This window comes from Somniosus microcephalus, chromosome 5 (assembly GCF_052327205.1).
Source record: "Somniosus microcephalus isolate GS21.2 chromosome 5, FLI_Smic_1.0, whole genome shotgun sequence".
In the NCBI taxonomy this organism is placed as follows: Eukaryota; Metazoa; Chordata; class Chondrichthyes; order Squaliformes; family Somniosidae; genus Somniosus; species Somniosus microcephalus.
This window is the reverse complement of record NC_140991.1, coordinates 128107531-128130077: the sequence shown is the minus strand read 5'-3', so window position 1 is coordinate 128130077 and position 22547 is coordinate 128107531. Positions and strand designations below refer to the sequence as shown.

At 43.5% G+C, this 22547-nt stretch overlaps 1 protein-coding gene across 7 annotated transcripts in view; it reads left to right on the top strand.

Annotated features, from left to right (window-relative positions):
* Positions 1-22547, top strand: part of tex10 (testis expressed 10) — a 128199-nt gene that overhangs the window by 77988 nt on the left and 27664 nt on the right. The window lies entirely within an intron of this gene.

The following is a 22547-nucleotide window of genomic DNA, read 5'->3' as shown; positions in this document are numbered from 1 at the left end:
TAATTGTCTGGATTACATGCAATTATAACATTACAGAAATACAGAGATCCCTAGGTAATTTCTTAATTTATGCTCCTCTTTGGATAGGCATTCCACTGGCATAATAATGAATCTATAAAATTGAAATATTTTTAATCTTGGTGTTGAAATTCTTAGTTAATACTCAAGGTGTTAGCAACCTCATATCCTGTTGTCAATTAACTATGGCCCTGAATTTCTGATCGGAGGCTTCCTGCAGGCGGATGCTTCCGATCGGAAAAAATCTACGCACGCACTTGCTGGCTCCGTAGGTCCTGAAACTTGCGATCCTGGGCCTCTCCACTACAAAATGCACAGAGGCCCAGGTATCCCAGGGGCTCATGCAGTTTGCAAGCTTCCCTGGGATCACGTGGGCCATGGGGAACCAATCAAAGAAGGGAATCCCCCTTCACACTTTTGACAGGTCTCTATGCACAGATCTGTCAAAAGTATGAATGGGCATTACATTTAAAATGTTAAACATTAAATAAAATGTTTAAATCACATAATTAAAATTAGTTTAAATTACATTAAATTATTTCAATTTAATTTTGAGTTTTTTTACGGGGCTAAAATAAACTAACTTTTTAAAAAGTATTTTAAAATTATAAATGAGTGGAAATGTTTTAATTTTTTAAAACTTATGCTGGTAAAAGCAGGCCTTACGCCTGCTTTTACCAGGCATAAGATTTTTAAAGGTTTTCAACAGGCGGAAGTTGTACAGAAAGTGCAACTCCCTGCCCGCGGAGGCACTTTTCCCGGGCAGGCATGTGATGTCGAGAGGTTTCTTGACATCGCAAGTGCTGGTTTTTAGCGCATGCACTTTGCATAGCTGAAACCGGCACTTGCGAGGCCCCTACGGGTGTGTACACAACTCGTACGCACCCGTGGGGGTTGGAAAATCCGGCCCTATATTTTAAACATCTGTAAAAACTAATCTTTCAAGTTTTAATTAAAGGTAAATTCATAATTTTTTTTTTTTACCAAACTCTTCCACTTTCTTGTGAAAATACAGTAGTTGATGTGATCATAGAATCTTGCTATTTGGCCCGTCACACTTGTGCTGGCTCTTTGAAAGAGCTGTCCAATTTATTCCCACACCCCACGTCTATTAGATCTCCTCTTAACTTTCTCTCCTCTGAGGAGAAAATTCTGGCTTCTCTAATCTTTCCACATAACTGAAGTTATGCCCCTATTTGCAAAGCCAAGTATCCCATATGCTTTCTTAACTGCCTTCTCAGCTTGCCCTGCCACCTTCAAAGATTTGAATATGCACTCCCAGGTCCCTCTGTTCTTGCAGCCCCCTCAAAATAGTACCATTTAGATTATATTGCCCCTCTATGTTTTTTCTCAAAGTGCATCACTTCACACTTATCTGCATTAAATTGCACCTGCAATGAGTCTGCCTATTTCACCAGGCTGTCTAGGTCCTCCTGAAGTCGTCCACTATCATGTTCACTATTTACTATGTTGCTGCGTTTTTTATCGTCCGCAAACTTCAAAATTGTACTCCCTGCACGCAAGCCCAAGTCATCATTTATATATAATAAGGAAAGCAATGTTCCTACTACTGACCCCTGGGGGACCCCACTGCATACCTCTCTACAGTCAGAAAAACATCTGTTCACCATTACTTTCTGCCTCTTGGCCCTTAGCCAATTTCATACCCAAGTTACCACCGTCCCTTTAATACCATGTGCTTCTATTTTCCGAATAAGTCTGTTATGAGGTATTTTATCAAATGCCTTTTGAAAGTTCATATATACAACATCTACTGCACTATCTTCTTCAACCCTCTGTTACTTCATCAAATAACTCCAGGGCAAAGAAAGAATTACTTTTTCTATGTTTTGGGTTCCCTTTTATGTTACCTGCTAATCTTTTCTCGTGCTCACTCTTTGTCCTTGTTAGTCAGACATGATTTGCTTTAGCAAAGCTGTGGTAGCTGTCCCTTATTAACCCATGCTTCTCCAAGTGAGAATAAATGTTGTCCTTGACGATTGTTTCCAACCACTGACGTTGGACTGCTTGGCTTGCTACCATTACTGTTCCCTCTAAGGTGTGCAGCTGCACGGCCGTGCACTAATCTGTAAGCTCCCGCGCACACAACTTCAAAGGCACAGTGAGCTGGAGCGGGGGTAGGAGCCTAATAGATAATGGAATTCTGAGTCGTTTTGACCTCACAGAACCAATCCAAATTGGAACGGCGTTCGGTAAGAGCCTTGAAACTCGCCGAGCATTGCCTCGGACAGCCGTTGACTGATGGCGGCCACAAGACCCATAATTCACTGCGGCCCAGCAACCGCTCTATCCACCATGCTGATTTCCCTGCTGAGAGTGTGCATGCTTCCCAGGACCGCAGTGCATTCTCAAGAGTCGGACTCGTTGGAACGGCAGAAGAGGGAAGCGGAGGGTAGGATGGGGGAGGCGCGGCACCATCGATTTAATAGTGCCAGGGATTGCAGCATAGGTCTGCCAGGCCTGACGGCTCTGATTCAGGACCTGAGAGCTGCACTCGGTGAATTGTTGCTGAGGCCTGCGCTCGCCCCTGTTGATTCCTGGAGCCGCACCGCGCATGCTCCACACTGACTGGCAGTCTCCACACACAGGAGCCTATCGGGGATAGTTGAGGATCTCTGTGCGCGGCAGGCAGGAAAGTGAATACAGTGATATTTTTATTTTATATTTGGAATATATTTATTTTTAGGTAAACTTTTTAAAATAAATTATCCTGATCTCTAGACAGTGAGTGTCTTGCTGAACCTCTTCAGGCAAAACTTTTTTTTTTTAATGTTTCAATTCATGTGCTGTAATACAGACAAAGGTGAGCTGTGGCTGTGTAACCCAAGATGACAGTTCTGAACTGGAAATGTTGATGTGAATTAGTGTCTTGATTAAAGCTGAACAATATCAAAGCGGCAGGGGGAGGGAAAGGGAAGCACTTCTCAGTCTTAAATTAGTTTGCAGTTTTTGCTCCCGTGGAAAGTGATTTTCGGTGCACTCGAATTATAAAGTGGTGGTAAAGCCTGAGCGGTAATTGAGGGTACTAAAGGCGCGAGGCATGAGTCTCGTGCGGGTTTATGTTTGCACTCAGTGCATGTTCACTCCAGCTTTAGTTTCTCACCATCTTCCAACAAATGTTGGAAGCTATTGCTAATGTCTGGTGTAATAATAAGAAAACTTAACAGAACAAGTCATTTGGTTCATCAAGTGTTTTTCTTCCACCAACAATACCTAGTCTGTTTGTTATTAGGATGAGATGTTAAATCTGCTCCTGTGGTTCAGATGGCTTAATAAAGGACAGCCAGCACGGATTTGTTAAAGGCAATTATCATCTGAGGTAGCATGGGATACTTTGCCCAGAATGTATATTGAAGTGAGGTTCCTTTTCTCCATACCTGACACTGGTCATCTTTGGTTTGACTGCTAATCAATTTAACCTGATGTTTCCTGTTACAAAAACAGGAGATGACCTGGACAATCTTAGCTAATTAATGTGATCTTGCTAATGTTAGTTTCGGTGCCTCTATTATTCTGACCTGCGCTTTCCCCGTGTCCATTCGTGTGCGCACTTTGGCTGCCGCTCTGGACCCTAGCCATTCAATACTTTTCCAATTTTTCTCTCTCCCTCCCTGACCGTTCTCTCCTGTTGTCATGCCTCCTTTCATCTCTCCTCTCTCTCATACTCTGCCCTCCTAAATCCCTACCCCAATCCTTCATTACTCTTCGACCTTCCTGCTCTCCTGCCACCGTCCCAGGCTTGACTCCCTCTTCGATCAGCCTAGAGCTTCCCTCTGTGCCTCCCTTGGCATCGTACGAAGGTCCCATCAAGGCACTCGACGCTGCCTCCTTACGAGCAGCAACCCCAACTGTCCCATCCTACTCTCGCTCAGTGTGTCCACTGGAGGCTAATCTTGCCAATCTCCTCCCCATCCAACTCTTTTTTTTCCCCCCGCCCACCCCCCCCCCCCCTTGCTATCCGTGAGCTTATCGTATATGATTGCATCGACATCATGGCCCTGAAGGAAACTTGGTTGAGTGGTGATGACGCCTTGCCCTTAAATGAAGCCTCCCTGTCTGGCTATACCTTCCACCACTTGCCCGCTCAGACTGCCATGGTGGCGGTATGGCTCTCATCGCCAAATCACACCTTGGCCTGTCCCCCTACTCCTCCGGCACTTTCTCCTCCTTTGAGCATCTCTCCATATTCCACCCCTCTCGCCTCTCATTTAAAATTCTCGTTCTCTACCGCCCACCCAAGTGCCATAAAAATTTTATTACCAAGATATCTTCTCTGCTTTCCTTCCTCCGCCTCTGCACCGAACGACTTCTGACCTCGGTGATTTAAATCTCCATCTCAATTCATCATGCTCTCTCTCCTGAGTTCACTAGCCTTCTATCCTCCCTTAATCTCTCCCTCCATGTAAACTCCCCAACCCATATTCACAGCCACCCCCTCGACCTTGTCATGTCTCGTGGCCTCGCTCATCCCATTTTGTCAATTGCAGACAAGGCCATCTCTAACCACTTCCTCGTATTGCTCTCCACCCACTGGTACGGCCCTCATCTTCGCTCCCTTAAGTCCAAGGGACACAGACTTGAACGGATATGGCAGACAACTAGTTTAGCCATTCACTGCCCGATCTGGCTGGACCACCTAAAGCATTATCAGGTCCTGCTCTCGTCTGCCAAAATTGCTCACTATTCCAGAATCATTCTGGCATTCAAAGATAAACCCCGGCTTCTATTCTCCACTGCTAACCGTCATCTTAAACCCCTCTCCCCTGTCTTCTCCACCCTCCCCTCCGACAAGTGTGAGGAGTTCATGGACTTCTTTGTTTCTAAGATTGAGACCATCCGTTCAGTTGCCCCTGCCACTTCCCTTCCTTCCCCTAGCCCACTGGGCCAAACTTCCTCTAAGGTTCCCCCATTCCCTCGCCCTGAATTTGCATATTTCTCCAGTTTCTCTCCGATCTCCCCTCATGACTTCTCCGCGCTCATCTTGTCCATGAGACCCACTTCCTGCTCCCTCGGCCCTATTCCCATCAAACTGCTGACCATCCAACTTCCTTTTTTAGCTCCCATGTTAGCTGACATTGTTAACGGTTCTCTCATCTCGGGTACTGTCCCCCTCTCAAATCTCCCATCATCACCCCTCTCAAAAAACAAACAAACAAACCTCGATCCCTCTGTCCTTGCAAACTACTGCCCCATCTCTAACCTCCCTTTCCTCTCAAGTCCTTGAACGTGTTGTCGCCTCACAAATCCGTGCCCATCTTTCCCGCAACTCCATGTTTGCATCCCTCCAAATCAGGTTTCCGCCCCTGCCGCAGTACCGAAATGGCTCATCCTTTGTGACTGTGACGAAGGTAAACTATCCCTCCTCGTCATTCTTTATGGGTCTGCAGCCTTTGACACGGTTGACCATTCCATCCTTCTCCACCGTTGTCCAGCTGGGTGGGACTGCACTCGCCTGGTTCCATTCTTATCTATCTAATTGTAGCCAGAGAATCGTCTGCAACAGCTTCTCTTCCCGCTCCCGCATCATTACCTCTGGTGTCCCCCCCCCCCCCAAGGCTCTATTCTTGGGCCCCTCCTATTTCTCATCTATAAGCTGCCCCTTGGCAACATCATCTGAAAATACAGCATCAGTTTCTACAAGTACGCTGATGACACCCAGCTCTACCTCTCCACCACGTTTCTCGACCCCTCCACGGTCTCTAAATTGTCAGACTGCTTGTCTGACATCCAGTTCTGGATGAGCATAAATTTTCTCCAATTAAATATTTGGAAGACCGAAGCCAACGTTTTTGGTTCCTGCCACAAACTCCATTCCCTCGCCACTGTCTCCATCCCTCTCCCTAACATCTGTCTGAGGTTGAACCATACTGTTCGCAACCTTGATGTCATATTTGACCCTGAAATGAGCTTCTGACCACATCCGTGACATAACTAAGACCATCTATTTCCACCTCTAACATTGCCCGTCTCCGTTCTTGCCTCGGCTCATCTGCTGCTGAAACCCTCATTCATGTCTTTGTTACCTCTAGACTTGACTATTCCAACGCGCTCCTGGCTGGCCTCCCACGTTCTAACCTACGTAAACTTGAGGTGATCCAAAACTCGGTTGCCCATGTTCTAACTCGCACCAAGTCCTGTTCGCCCATCACCCCTGTGCTCGCTGACCTACACTGGCTCCTGGTTAAGCAACGCCTCGATTTTAAAATTCTCATCCTTTTAAAATCCCTCCATGGCCTCGCCCCTCCCTATCTCCGTAATCTCCTCCAGCCGCCCTCCCCCCCCCTTCCCCAGAGATACCTGCGCTCTTCTAATTCTGCCCTCTTGAGCATCCCTGATTATAGCCACTCAACCATTGGTGGCCGTGCCTTCTGCTGCCTAGGCCCTAAGCTTTGGAATTCCCTGCCTAAACTTCTCTGCTTCTCTACCTCTTTCCTCCTTTTTAAGATGCTCCTTAAAACCTACTTCTTTGACCAAGCTTTTGGTCACCTGCCCTAATTTCTCCTCGTGGCTCGGTGTCAAATTTTTTGTCTTGTACCCCTGTGAAGAGCCTTGGGATGTTTTACTACGTTAAAGGCGCTATATAAATAAAAGAAGTTGTTGTTGACCAATCTGCCAGTAACACCTCACATAGGATGAGTCCCAACCCGTCTGTTTTCATCCTACTCCACCATTGTCCCGATTAATCTCCAATATTAGCAAATCCTAATCATACAATGACCCCCCGAGATGTTATGATTAACTTTGGGACATCTGACTGAGCAAATTCTAACATGAGATACGTGTAATATCATTTTTGTAAGAGCTGTGACCTGTTGGAGATTAAATAAAGCTACTAATGACATTTATAAACCAAAATAAAAGCAACTGATTTCATGATGAGCTGGTCTGATTGTCTCATGGTTTGAGACGGTGGGGTGGCAACATGGCATTACTGTATACATGCTTTTCAGTTGTTGCTGTCGTTGAGCCCACGGGCAAAAAATGGTCACACTGAAAGAAGTTCGTGGCTCGCTTTGTACAAAAATAATTAGAGGGAACATTGGTTACCAGGTTTATCCCTTGCCTTTTGAACGGGGTGTAACATTTGCGATCTTCTGATACCACTACATTATCGATAGCCAAGGAGGATTGAAAGATTGTGGTCAGAGCTTCTATCTCCATGCTAGCCCCTCTCAGCAACCTAGGATGCATCCCACCTGGACCCAGATGACTTGTTGACTTTGAGTGATGCCAACCTATTTAGTACCTCCTTTCTATCTTTTTATCTCATGCAATATCTCTGCTTTCCCACTCCCACCCCTCCCCCCACCCACCGCCTCTTCCCTAACATTAACCTCATCCTCTTTTGCAAAGACAGATGCAAAATATTGAGTCATGCCCTGTGCCTATGCCTCCAAGATTTCCTTCTTTTTTTGTCCCTAAACAGCCCCACCATTCGTTTAACTATCCTTTTACTTTTTATATTACCTGCTAATCTTTTCTCATACTCTTTGCCCTTGTATCCTTTTTCAATTTTCCCCTGCACTTTCTGTATTCTACCTAGTTTTCGATTGTATTCTGTACCTGACATTTGTCATAAACCTTTTTTCTGTTTTATTTGAACCTCTATTTCCTTTGTCCCAGGGAGCTCTAGCTTTGGATGTCCCATCTTTCCTCCTTTATGGGAATATGGTTGGTTTGTACCCAAACCATCTCCGCCTTGAAGGCCTGCCATTGCTCATTTACTGGTTTCCTGGCCAATCCTTTTTTTTTTCCAGTCCACCTGTGCTAGGTCCCTTCTCAAATCTCGGAACTGGGCTCTCTTCCAGTTGGGTAGTTTCACCTTTGATTTTTCTTCATCGCTTTCCATAATTACTTTAAACTTAATTATATTATGATCGCTATTACCCAGATGCTTTCCCATTGAAACACACTTTACTTGCCCAATTCCCCAAAACTAGGTAGAAGATCTGCCATGATCTTATTGAATGGCGGAGCAGGCTTGAAGGGCCAAATAGCCTACTCCTCCTATTTCTGATCTGTTTTTACATCCAGCACTGCTTGTCCCCATTGGGCTAGAAACATATTGATTAAGAAAGTTCTCCTGTACACATTTTAGGAATTCTTTGCCCTTTACTCCATTTTTTTCCTCAGTCTATATTGGGGTAATTGAAGTCCCCTACTATTACTGGTCGATTTTATTTTGCATTTCTCAGATTTGCTCCTCTACCTCCTTCTCACTATCTGGGGGTCTGTAGTAAATATCCAGGATTGTAAAAGCTCCTTTTTCATTCCTTTAAAATGAAAGACTTGCATTTATATAGCGCCTTTCACGACCTCAGGACTTCCCAATGTGCTTTACAATGAAGTACTTTTGAAGTGTAGTCACTGTTGTAATGTAGGAAACGTGGCAGCCAATTTGTGCACAGCAAGCTCCCACAAACGCTGATAACCAGATAATCTGTTTTTGTTATGTTGATTGAGGGATAAATATTGGCCAGAACACCGGAGATAACTTCCCTGCTCTTCTTCAAAATAGTGCCATGGGATCTTTTACATCCACCTGAGAGGTGTAATGTCTCCTCCAAAAGACGGCACCTCTGACAGTGCAGCACTCCCTTAGCGCTGCACTGCAGTGTCAACCTAGATTTTTGTGCTCAAATCTCTGGAGTGAGACTTGAACCCATAACTCTAACCAAATAGATTCGTTCTTTGGAACCTCTAGTATATCATCCCTCTGTAGAACTGTAATATCCTTGATGAATACTTCCCGCCCCCCCAAATCCCCCTTTTTCCCTTCCCTATCCCTCCTGAATACATTGTAGCCAGGAATGTTTAGTTCCCATTCCTGCATATGTTTAAGCCAGGACTCCGTTATAGCCACAATGTCATAACATCCATGTGGCAACTTGCGCCTGTAGCTTGTTAACCTTATTTGTAACACTTCTCGCATTAACACACTTGCATTCCAACAGCATGCTAGACTGCTTTTGCTTTTTTTTCCTCCATTTACTTCTTCCTCTTGCTACACTATTCTTTGGTCTGTTGCTGTTTGTCCCTCCTAGTTTTCTATGCACCATGTCACCTCTGCTGCTGTGTCCTTGTGCCCCTCCCCCACAGGATGATGGAGCATTTGGGAACCAGTGTGCAGCAGTTGTTGAGGTGAGGTTATGTAAACACGTTTTTACTCACCGACTTTCCCAGTAGAAGTCAGGTGGTTCCTATAGATTATGAAGGGAAATTGGAAGAAAAGTTCTCTGATTCCCGTATATCTTCTAGCAAGTGGTTTGAGTGTAGCATTGATGGAAGTTTGTAAACAGGTTAGCCGCACAAGTTGCATGACTTTTTTTATTTTAAAATCTCCATTTACTTTTATCAATAATTTGGACAGTAACAACAATAAATGTAATTTCTGCTTTTGCATTATTTGACATTCTGTTCTTGGTACGATAGTGAAGATGCTTACTTAATTTTAGCCTTTATTTCAGTTGAGGTTGTGGATAAGTCTGTAACTAGCATTGTAAATATATTAATGTATTAATTGGGAACCATCTTTGTTTTCAGATTCATTTTTTATAACCCCTTTTGGCTCATTGGTTGATTTTGGTGGGGTTGGCCAATTCCAGGCGTATCTGACAAAAACACATTAATTTGCAAGAGATCAAATTCTTGGTATTTAGATCTTTAAAATTCTAACCACTTGATTGTAGTTCTGGTTTTCAAACATGCTTGACTATTTTATATATGGGTCATGGTGAATCTATGCAATGCTGTGGTTGGCTGTCGCAGCATTGTGCAAATTTCAATAGATTGGCCAAATATATTGTATTTGTACCTCCATACCTATCGTGCATTATTAAAAATGTTGCATATGGCGCACACTTCCTACCCTCAAGTGTTCCTTCCTGTAACACTTTGTCAACATTTATAATAGAAACTGCTTATGTAAATATTTATACAGTAATGGGAAAACCTAAATAAGCATGTCAACATTTTAGAATAGGATCTCTATCTCTTTTTAAGACCCTCCTTAAAACTCATCTCTGTAGTGGGCGCGTTTGTGCGAATGCAATTTGGCTGGTATAATACGGTACAGTATTCAGAGATAAGAATGAAATTAGAAGAGCGGGACTGTAATTTTAAGGATTCTGTTAAACTGGATCCTACCAACGAAAGTGGTGAGATATGGAGCGGAGCTGGGGTACAATATGGTTAATGAGGTGTGAATGGGCTTCTATTTAAACTAACATTTTCAACAGTTCTAACTGGGAGTTTAATTGGTGCAATACACATCTAGAAAGAATCTCTGGTTCCGTTTCATTCACTCTCCTGTTATACCACCATTCAAATTAATTAGATTATTTTTGAACGAGAAAGCCCTTGCCAATCGTGTTCTTATTTACCATTTTTTAGGCCCACAATAGACCCCCCCCCAACCCCCACCCCCCATAATGCAAGCTGCTACATAATTTTGCTAGTCCACTGTAGAAGCCTTTGATCCAGGGGCCAAGACAAAAATTCAATGCATTCTGTTGTTCATGAAAACTTGTGTAATTCACAACAGTATAACAAGAATGTTGTACATCAAGACTGCGAGTGCGAACTAGTAAGTTCGGCTGTTGCTGCCCGAAATAAACAGAGCACTTGAGACGTTATAACCATAACATTGAAATTGACAATGTTAATGGTTATCGCTTTTGGGCCGATATAAGCGACTGCCTGTTTTAAATATGGATTACATGTTTTAAGTGGTGGTGACTGTAATATCGTCTCCCCTCGTCAATTTTTTGATTAAATCTCTTGTGCTTTGGGATGCTTTTCTATATTGCAGGTACAAAATAAATGGTTGTTGTAGTAGATGTCATCGTTATATTTGAAGGAGTAGTGGCAGTAGTATTGATGCCAAACTCTGGATTCCCACAATGCTCCAAAGCCTATCTAGTCTTGCTGCATTCCTAGAACCCCTCTTCCCAGATTTCCCACACCCCTCCCCACTTGCAGATCCCAGGGTGCTTTCTGCATGTTCACAAACCTCTCGACTGCATTTCCAGTGATCCTCAATTCCAGAACCACCCAATGATCCCAGGGCTCTCGGATCCCAGGCTCCTTGATCACAGATCCCAAAACCTCTGCCTGTATTCAGAGCCTCCTCCTCCACTGTTCGGGACGCTCTTCAAAATACTGCTAACCCGGGGCTGCCTTGCCAGATCTCAGGACATAGAAACATAGAAGATAGGAGCAGGAGTAGGCCATTTGGCCCCTTGAGCCTGTTCCGCCATTTAATGAGATCATGGCTGATCATCCAAATTCAGTACCCTGTCCCTGCTTTCTTCCCATATCCCTTGATCCCTTTAGCCTTATTAAATATATTCAAGAAGGAGTTAGATATATTTCTTAAGTTGGCCTCAACTGCCTTCTGTGGTAGAGAATTCCACAGGTTCACCACACTCTGGGTGAAGAAATTCCTCCTCATTTCAGTCCTAAATGGCTTACGCCTTATCCTTAGACTGTGACCCCTGGTTCTGGACTCCCTGCCATCGGGAACATCCTTCCTGCATCTAGTCCTGTTAGAATTTTATACGTTTCAATGAGATCCCCTCTCATTCTTCTAAACTCTCGGGAATATAAGCCTAATCAATCCAATCTCTCTTCATACGTCATTCCTGACATCCCAGGTATCAGTCTGGTGAATCTTCGCTGCACTCCCTCCATGGCAAGAACATCCTTCCTCAGATAAGATGTGCAGTTTTGGTCACAATACTCAAGGTGTGGTCTCACCAAGGCCCTGTACAACTACAGCAAGACATCCTTGTTCCTGTACTCGAATCTTCTCGCTATGAAGGCGAACGTACCATTTCCCTTCTTAACCGCCTGCTGCACCTCCATGCTTACCTTCAGCGACTGGTGCACAAAGACACCCAGGTCTTGTTGCACTTCCCCTTCTCCCAATCTTTTGCCGTTCAGATGATCTACCTTCCTGTGTTTGCCGCCAAAGTGGATAACCTTGCATTTATCCACATTATACTGCACCTGCCCAATCACCCAACATGTTCAAATCATACTGGAGTTTCTCTGCATCCTCCTCACAGCACACACGCCCACCCAGCTTTGTGTCGTCTGCAAACTTGGAGATATTACATCTGGTTCCCTCGTCTAGATCATTAATATATATTGTGAATAGCTGGGGTCCTAGCACCAATCTCTGCGGTACCCCACTAGTCACTGCCTGCCACTCGAAAAAAGACCCGTTTATTCCAACTCTTTGCTTCCCATCTGCCAACCAGTTCTCTATCCAAGTCAGTACCTTATCCCCAATCCCATGTGCTTTAACTTTGCGCACCAATCTCTTATGCGGGACTTTATCGAAAGCCTTCAGAAAGTTCAAATACACCACATCCACTGGTTCTCCCTTATCTATTCTACCAGTTACATCCTCAAAAAATTCCAGTAGATTAGTCAAGCACGATTTACCTTTTGTAAATCCATGTTGACTTTGTCCGATCCTGTCACTGTTTCACCCCCCCCCCCCCACCTTTTCTTGTAGACAGATGCAGAACATTTGGGCAGCAACATGTTGTAATAGCATTCAAAAATGTTTAAATCTAAAATAGGAGAAGGATACATGCCAGTAAATGGGTGTATGACCATATATCGTTACAAGTTTCAATCTGGCTGTAAACCTTGTTCCTTTTTGAGGTGTGATAGTTGTAGTGTATGTACCTTGAAGAAGGAACTATATTCTGCAGCCCCTGTATACTGCAGTACCAGTAGTGACCACCCCTGTATATAAGCCTGTGAAGTAACTTTGTATAGTAGTTCCAGTTTTGTCTCCATTCAGTAAACACCTGTTATAACCAACTTCTGCAGTCAGTGTCTCAATTACACATGGACATTACAATAGTCAGACTGGTTATTGATTGTACTGAGTAACTGAGATCAAGGCAAGGGGCAGGGTCTTGCTTGAATTAGAAGGATCCGTATTTCTTGAGCTTGATTTACACTTTTCTGAGCAGATTCTGGGGACCTTATCTCCGCTGAGGCATTAATGCATTCGTAGCATGGCATTCTTTCTTAGTATGATGTGTGTGATCACCCATCAAGAGCCCATTGTTTTTCATTTTTTTTGTTCAAGGACATTTATTGTAAATAAAGGATAAATTATTAGGATGTGTAGGGTAGTATTTGTTTTAGAAGTTAGCTGTATGTCCAGGGACAAAAGTGGGACATAAATCATATATCTGGGGTCTTAACCTAACTTTAACACTTTTTGCAGTTTTCAGTGCATTTGCTGCAAGTTTCAGTGCTAGAATTGTAGCTTTTGAAACACAGTGGGCTGATGGCATTCACCCTAGGGTACTCAGAAAAATGGGAGCTGTGTTCTGCGAGCCCCGCATAAATTCGTGTTGGGGTCATTGCCCTTCATTTTCTTTATCAGCGATCTGGATGAAGGCAAATTTGCGGATGACACAAACATATGTAAAGAATTTAAATAATAAAAAAAATTGCAGGCAGATCTAGATGCAATGGGGGAATGGGCCTGTCTGGAAGATATCTTGTAATATAGACAAAGATAAGACCTATGGGTAGGTGCAATTTCAAGCATGTGTACAGCATGTAAATTTGAGTAGTCAAAGCTGCCAAATAGAATAAGCTTGGGATCATAGTGTATGACTCATTGAAGGTCCCTCGCCAGTGTCACATGTATTTATATAGCGCCTTTAATGTAGTAAAACGTCCCAAGGTGCTTCACAGGAGTGTTAGAAAATTTGGCACCGAGTCACATGAGAAATTAAGGCAGATGCTTGGTCAAAGAGGTAGGTTTTAAGGAGCGTCTTAAAGGAGGAAAGCGAGGCGGAGCGATTTAGGGAGGGAATTCCAGATCTTAGGGCCTTGGCAGCTGAAGGCGCGGCTACCAATGGTTGAACGATTATAATCGGGGATGCTCAAGAGGCCAGAATTAGAGGGGCGCAGATATCTCTGAGGGGTGAGGTGGTTGTGGGGCTGGAGGAAATTATAGTGATAGGGAGGCTGTTATGGCAATGAATAGGGTGCTGGGATGTATTGCAAGGGCAGTTAAATATAAAACACAAAGCATTTCCCTTGTATAAACCTTTGGCCAGCTTGCATCTCTATCCGGTTTTGGTTCCATTAATTAATGGGTGGGAAGAGAGTCACACAAATGATACCTTATCTAAAGGCCTTTGGTTATCTGTACAGGTTACAGACCTGGGGCTTTTTACTTTGGAAAAGTGTAGACTTGCCAGGATATATGATTGAGGTCTTTAAAATAATTAAGATATTCGATTCTGTCCCTGTGGATGGTCTACTTGGTAGATGAAGAAGGCCTAAGTGCAGAAATGTGTTACGAAAGCACAGAACTAGGTTAGGTGCTAGGAGGTACTTCTTTTCACAGAGAAACTTTGATCTCTGAAATGAGTTGTTGGCATGAAGTGAGTGGGGATTCGCTGCTAGCATTCAAAAGGGAGTTGGCTGAGTTTCTACGAGTGGTAAACATATATCTACATATAGAAGATAGGTAGGTCATTGGGGGCCAGTATTACCAGTCACCATGACCTCTTGGAGCTTGCATTGATCGCCTTTGTGGGTCAGAGAGGAATTTCCCAGTTTTTTCCTAAATTGTACTAAGGGTTTTTATCTTCGTTTTTGCTTCTCCCAGGAGATTCCGCAGTTGTGGGGGGATTGCAGGTGGTGGTGTGTAAATTGTCATTCTGGTACGGGACATGCTCGATGGACCAGCTGGTCGTCTTCTGTCTTTTTTTTGTATGTTTTGCAAATTAACAGTTAAGTGTGGTAGTGCAGATTTTAATAAATTAGCAACAGTGGCTTCATTTTGATTCTAGTGATTCCCCAAAATACAACCACCTGCTTCAAACACGATTGTAGAGCTCAACAATTTGTATATAAATTGTGCTATAGAAAAATCACTGAATAGTGCAAGTTTCCATATTGTAATGCTTGTTAAATTGGAAAGATGAGGAAGCATCGTTCAGTTGATTTGGCGTATTATATGTGTGATCGAATGGTTCAGATTACATTGGCTGCTATTTTCCATTATAGTTGATTATCGCAGTGTCTTCCTCGCGGGGATTACTCATATGAAGCCGTTAATAATTTGTTATAGGTTATAGGAGGAAAGTGGAAAATCAGTTTCCATTGCATCTAAGCTCAAAACGTAAAATGCTTCAGTAAAACTGTCACATTCTTCTGTAATTAAATTGCACTGTCAGTGTTAAATACAACAGCATCAAACAGACATGAACAGCTTAGCTGGGTAAATGTGATAAATCCTGTAGTTGTGAATATTTTTTTTCTTGCTGAGCCTTGGGGCTTTCCCACCTTACGAAAAGTAGAAACACTTGGAAGCATTTCGATTTTTGAGCTTTACCTGCCAAATTCTTAAAATGGAATCTTTTCAGGGGGTGAGTTTTGCTATAAGGAAATACAAGGTTTGGGCCTTCATTCAAGATCAGCTTCTACAAAATATCTCCTACTTCATTGCTGTGGTGATTAAATTAAACCCCACCTAAATGCACAAATGTTGACTACACATTGGGATTATGAAAGGTACCTGGAAAAAATGGGTTCTGAGGAATCTGCTTGTTAATTAGCCGCCCCCCCCCCCCCCCCCCCAACCCCACATACCAAATAGAGGAGCTATTGATAATTCTGCCATCCCCATTTGCAACATTTTAACTTCTGCCTTCCACCTTATCGCAAACCATCCCTTTCTGTTCTTTCCTCTCCTCCCCTCCCCCATTCCCTGCCTCTTTTTTGAGTTACATCTCTAACTTTTTCCAGTTCTGGTGAATGGTCACAGACCTGAAACGTTAACTCTGTTTCTCTCTCCACGGATGCTGCCTGACCTGCTGAGTGTTTCCACCATTTTCTGTTTAAGCTTCTGGCATGTCAGCTGTGACTGCTAATGCCATAGATTTCTACGAGTGCCAACTAATGAGGCTTCAGGGATCTGTACAGTACCATTTGGTCTGGATTGCCACTGATTATTGCCAAAGCACAGTGGCTTGATAGGTGTGTGCCTGCATGATGTTGTCTCAGGAGATTGCCATATATGTGCCCTCCCTCTGGCCCCATCAGATGCCTGCACATGTGGCAGAAAGTAGCTAGGACTAGGCTGTCCTTTCATCAATAGCGAAGACACAGCTCCTTTGCCTTGAGACAAGGGCCACAGCACTCTACTGCCAGGCACCAGCCACTGACATGCACGCCAAGGAGAAGTAGGAAACTAGATTTCAATGGGCATGTAGTTTTGAGCACCAAGGGGAGGCATAGTGAAAAATAAACAGTCGGATCTGTGGATTCAAGTATGTCATTGTTTGTACTGATGAAATGTGCTGATTTGTGGTAAAGCTGGCGAGAATACCTTTGAGAGTTGCAAAATGTATCTGAATTGTTAGCATTGGTAGTTGTGCAATGGGGAGGAATGTCAGTACAAGAATGATTGGATGCATGTTCATAAACCATAAAGTCAGTAGGCACTGCAATTATTTAGCTGAAGTTCTCTTATTACATCTACAGATATCTGGAAACTAGCAATGGGCTCTCATGTCTGATCTCTTCTTCAGTCATGGCCTCGGCTACCTGCTGGAGTTGATCACTTTCCTCTTCCTCTCCATGGATATTAATTTGCGGTGGCTTCGGATTCAGTGCCGTAATGACTTACTGCCACAGGCAATGCAGTGACTCTGGTAGAGGTTGGCTCCAGGTCCAAGGTGTCACAACTCCATTGTTGCCTTACTTGGGAAGCACAGCCTTCCTGAGCCAAGTTATAGGGTTCAGATATAGCTGTCCAGGTCTATATACACCGAGACATTGGGTAGCTGTGGCAAGGAGCCTAAAACTGCCTGTGGTGCCTCATCAGTCTGGTATCCCTGCATAGTTCTCCAATTCTCCTCTTTTCACAGCAAAAGAAAAGGGTCACAGTCACGATGAAAAAAGCAAAAATGATAGATATCACGAGCAATGCTAAATCCATCAGGGATGAGCTGGCAAAAACAAGTCTTCAGCATCAAACAAGGAGGCATCTTCTGAATGTGGCCTTTAACTCTAACTCTACTTTTGCCTGTGGACAGCTCCCCAGCAACCACAAATGCCTCTTTTATTTTGGGCAATCGGCCACCAGCATTAAGGGAGAGAAATACAATATTCAACTTTAAAATGGGATTTAAATAACCTTAGCATGCCTCAGTATTTCATTGTGTACTGTGGGCACCCACAGCGTGTTCTGAGGAAAGTTGCAATGGCTTTTTTACAGGTGTTGATTCAGCACTGTCTCCCCAACCCATTTTCTTCTAGCTGCCCCAAATCTCTCTGAAATTGGACAGTAAACATGAATAAAATCCAATCCCTGGAGCTAAAGTGGAAGCTTTCTTCCTGTACAAAATTTGGAGGACTGGAGAGACTAGGAACTATGAAGGAGCAAAGGGATTTAGGTGTTCATGTACACAGATCACCAAAAAGAGTGCACAGGTACAGAAAGCAATTAAAAAGGTTGGCCGTTATCTCAAGGGGGCTGAAATACAAAGTGGAGAAAGTAATGCTTTAATTGTATAGACCCTTGGTCAGACCCCATCTGAAGTACTTCATTTAGGGCACCAAACCTCAAGAAAGATATATTGGCCTTGGAAGGGGTACAGTGCAGATTCACTGGAATAATGCCAAGGCTTGAAGGGGTAAATTGAGGACAGGTTGCATAACTTGGCTTGTATTTTCTTTAGTTTAGAAGGTTGTGAGGTGATCTAACCAAGGTGTTTAAAATGATAGGCTAGTTATGGAGAAACTATCATCCTTTGGAGAATCCAGAATAAGAGGGCATAATCTTAAAATTAGAGCTGGGCATTTAGGAGTGAAATCGTGAAGCACTTTTTCTCACCAAAGGGTAGTGGAAATCTGGAAAACACTCTTTCCTCCTCTTTCCCCCCCCCCCCCCCCCCCCGGCCCCACTGGATGCCGGGTCAATTGAAATTTTCAAGAGAGAGATCAATAGATTTTGGTTGGGTGAGTGTATCAAAGGATATGGAACAGAGGTGGATAAATGGATTTTAGGTGCAGTTCAGCCATGATCTAATTGAATGGTGGAGCAGGCTCGAGGGACTGAATGGCCTACCTGTTTCTGTGTTCCTATGTCTATGGGACCAGGCCAGGATGATTGAGTTAGAAGTTAGGATACAGGGGCTTTTCTATAAGTGTTCATTTATACACTAAAACTATTAGCTGCTAATTAATATGACGCATCCCCCATCATTGTGCCATTAATCAGGGATAATCAAGCTCTGACTTGAGAGATCCGGACTGTTCTCTGGGGAACATTCCCATATGCTTCAGTTCTGGCGGGAGAACTAAATTCTGTTGATGAACTGCAAATTGGCATCGTCCACATACATCTCATTCATTCAAAAGACCTGTCTCTTATTGGACTGTGTAAGAAATGTGTTTGAGAAAGACTATTTAACCCCTTGTGTAATTTTTCTATTTTTATTGATTTGAAGTATTGTACTTGCTGTACCTTGTCATGTCTCACTGCTTCTATGTATTTGACATCTAAATAAATCGTAAGATAAGAAAATAATAATTAGGAGCAGGAGTTGGCCATACAGCCCTTTTGAGCCTGCTCGATCAAGAAGATCATGTCTGATCTTCGACCTCAACTCCACTTTCCTGCCCGATCCCCATATCCCTTGATTCTCCAAGAGTTCAAAAATCTATCTATCTCCACTTTGAATATACTCAACGACTCAGCTTCCACAGCCCTTTGGGGTAGAGCATTACAAAGATTCAGAACCCTCTGAGTGAAGAAATTCCTCCTCATCTCAGCCTTAAATGGCCTATCCCTTATCCTGAGACTATGCACCCTAGTTCTAGACACTCCAGCCAGGGGAAATAACCTCCCAGCATCTACCCTGTCAATCCCCCTCAGAATCTTTTGTGTTTCAATGAGATCACCTCTCATTCTTCTAAACTCCAGAGAATATAGGCCCAATCTACACAATCTCTCATCATAGGACAACCCTCTCATCAAGGGATCAATCTAGAGAACCTTCGTTGCACCGCCACTAAGGCATGTATATCCTTTCTCAGATAAGGAGACCAGAACTGTGTACAGTACTCCAGGTGTTGTCTCACCAAAGCCCTGTACAATTGTAATAATTTTAGCTTTTAAGGATTGATGAGTTGGCATAGTATCTTCCACTTAGTCAGGAAAACGCTATGGGCTTCTGTGATTTCCAATGGTTGATACTGCAATTTGGGAGTAATTATTAACCCTTGGTATGCACAAATAAGATGGCAAATTTTGGTTCATAGCCTCTGCTTTATTGAAACTACCTTTTTGACCTGAACACGGCAAAAATGTTGAGCTTGAGCTGTAACATGGTGATTCCCCACGTATTACAACAAGCACTGGATATTGTACTTGAACCATTGTAGTAAACAGCCCTATTATGTTGCTGAATGACCACACCACTTGAATGTCAATGCAGACAGTGTATTGGTGTGAAATCATAGAATTATAGAATGGTTACAACACAGAAGGAGGCCATTTGGCTCGTCGGCTCTCTGCAAGAGCACATCAGCTAGTCCTACCCACCTTCCCCCCCCCCCCCCCCCGTCCTTTCCCTGTAGCCCTGCAATTTTTTTCCTTCACATACTGATCCAATTCCCTTTAGAAGGCCACGATTGAATCTGCCTCCACCACCCTTTCAGGCAGTGCATTCCAGATCTTAACCACTTGCTGGGTAAAAAAGTTTTTCCACATGTAACCTTTGGTTCTTCTGCCAATCACCTTAAATCTGTGTCCTCTGGTTCTCGACCCTTCTGCCAATGGGAATAAGTTTCTCTCTCTACTCTGTCCAGACCCCTCATGATTTTGAATACTTCTATCAAATCTCCCCTCAATCTTCTTGGCTCTAAGGAGAACAACCCCAGCTTCTCCAGTCTATCCACGTAACTGAAGTCCCTCATCGCTGGAACTATTGTATATCTTTTCTGCACCCTCTCTGAGGCCTTCACATCCTTCCTAAAGTGCGGTGCCCAGAATTGGATACACAACTCCAGTTGAGGCCGAACCAGTGTTTTATAAAGGTTCATCATAACTTCCTTGCTTTTGTACTCTCTGCCTCTACTTATGAAGCCCAGTATCCTGTGTGATTTTTTTTTTTTAACAGCTTTCTCAACCTGCCCTGCCACCTTCAATATTTTGTGCACCTATACCCGCTAGGGCTTCTCTGTTCATGCACCCCTTTATATATACCCTTCAGTTTATATTGCCTCTACTCATTCTGCCTACCAAAATGTATCATTTTGCACTTTTCTGTGTTAAATTTCATCTGCCACATGTCTGCCCATTCCACCAGCCTGTCTATGTCCTCTTGAAGTCTATCACTATCCCCCTCACTGTTCACTGTACTTCCAAGTTTTGTGTCATCTTCAAATTTTGAAATTGTGCCCTGTACACCCAAGTCCAAGTTATTAATATATATCAAGAAAAGCAGTGGTCCTAATACCGACCCCTGGGGAACACCACTGTATACCTTCCTCCAATCTGAAAAACAACCGTTCACCACTACTCTGTTTCCTGTCACTTAGCCAATTCCATATCCATGCTGCTATTGTCCTGTGGGCTTCAACTTTGCTGGCAAGCCTATTATGAGGCACTTTATCAAACGCCTTTTAGAAGTCCATGTACAACTTCATTGCCCTCATCAAAAAACTTAGTCAAGTTAGTTAAACACAATTTGCCTTTGACAAATCCGTGCTGACTTTCCTTAATTAATCCACACTTATCCAAGTGGCTGTTAATTTTGTCCCGGATTATCGTTTCTGAAAGCTTCCTCACTGCACAGGTTAAACTGACTGGCCTGTAGTTGCTGGGTTTATCCTTGCATCCTTTTTTGAACAAGGGTGTAACATTTGCAATTCCCCTGTAAGGAGGATTGAAAGATTATGGCCAGTACCTCTGCAATTTCCACCCTTACCTCCCTCACCATCCTAGGATGCATTCCATCCGGTCCTGGTGACTTATCTACTTTAAGTACAACCAGCCTTTCTAGTAGCTCCTCTTGATCAATTTTTATCCCATCCAGCATCTCCACTAGCTCCCCTTTCACTGTGACTTTGGCAGCATCTTCCTTGGTAAAGACAGATGTACTCATTTAGTACCTCAGCCATGCCCTCTGCCTCTGTGCATAGGTCCCTCTTCTGGTCCTGAATCAGCCCCACCCCTCTTGCTACCCATTTACTATTTATATGCCTAATAGAAGATTTTTGGATTCACACTTATGTTAGCTGCCAGTCTATTCTCATACTCGCTCTTTGCCCCTGTTCTGTCCTTTTTCACTTCCCCTCTGAACTTTCTAGATTCAGCCTGGATTCTCAGATCCAGCAGTCATTCTATAATTTTCATGTCAAATTTATGTTGCATGTAAATTTTACGTGTAAATTGTAATGAATGCAACAAGGGTACAAGTTCATCAGCTCTCTCTCGTTCCTCATTTGTGTTTCTGTGTATGAAAAAAGTAGTAAATATGTATTTTTATGTTGTCACATTGGCAATGTTGTGGGTGACTTTCCATACCCATCGTCCAGTCTATCTTCTGCTTTTCTTACAGCTCTGGGATAGCTCTTGCCAAAGTCATGAATGATGTCCACTGTGGCCTTGGTGCACTATCCCTCCTCCTCAATCCCTCTAGCATTTGATACAGCCGAATCCACCATCCTTCATCACCTCTGCTTGGTTGTCTAGTTCCTTGGGATTGGCCTTGCATGGCTCCACTTCTACTTTCTGAATATAGCGAGTGCATCTCCAGTAATGGCTTCTCTTCATGCTGTTGCATAGGTCCCAGCGGAGCTCCTCATGATCTTTTGCCCCGTCCAATTCTTCATTTACATGTTGTCCCTCTGTGTCTGCTCTCGATCCCTCAATCACCTCCGTACTATCAGATTGCCTGATTGAAATCCTGGATGAGTCACAACTTCCTTCAACTGAACATCAAGAGGACCAAAGACATTGCTATTGGCCCCCATTGGACACCACCAACTCCCTGTCCATTTGCTGAGACTGGACCAGACTACACAAAACCTTGGTGTTAGATCTAGATCTTAGTTTCAACTCCAACATCTTGTCCATCAGTAAGACCACAAGCTTCCATCTCTGCAACATCTCCTGCCTCTGAACCTACATCAGCCCCTCCTACTTCAAAAGCTTTGGCCACGCTTGGATGAATTTACTATACTAGGCGAGAGATATTCATGTTAGGGAAATAAATATTTCCAATAGGCAGTGTTGATATTTGGTAGTCCTTTACCAGATAAGACAGTTGGGTATAAAGTAAAGCTTCCAATAATATATCAAACTGCACTTTCAAAGGCACACCTCTTATTACACCAAACTGAATATTTCCACTTCCCACACAAGCAACCTTTGATTGAGATTAGCAATTAGGCAGTTTTGTGTTGCAGACTAGCCCCACTAAGAACTACCTGTCCAAGCTCAC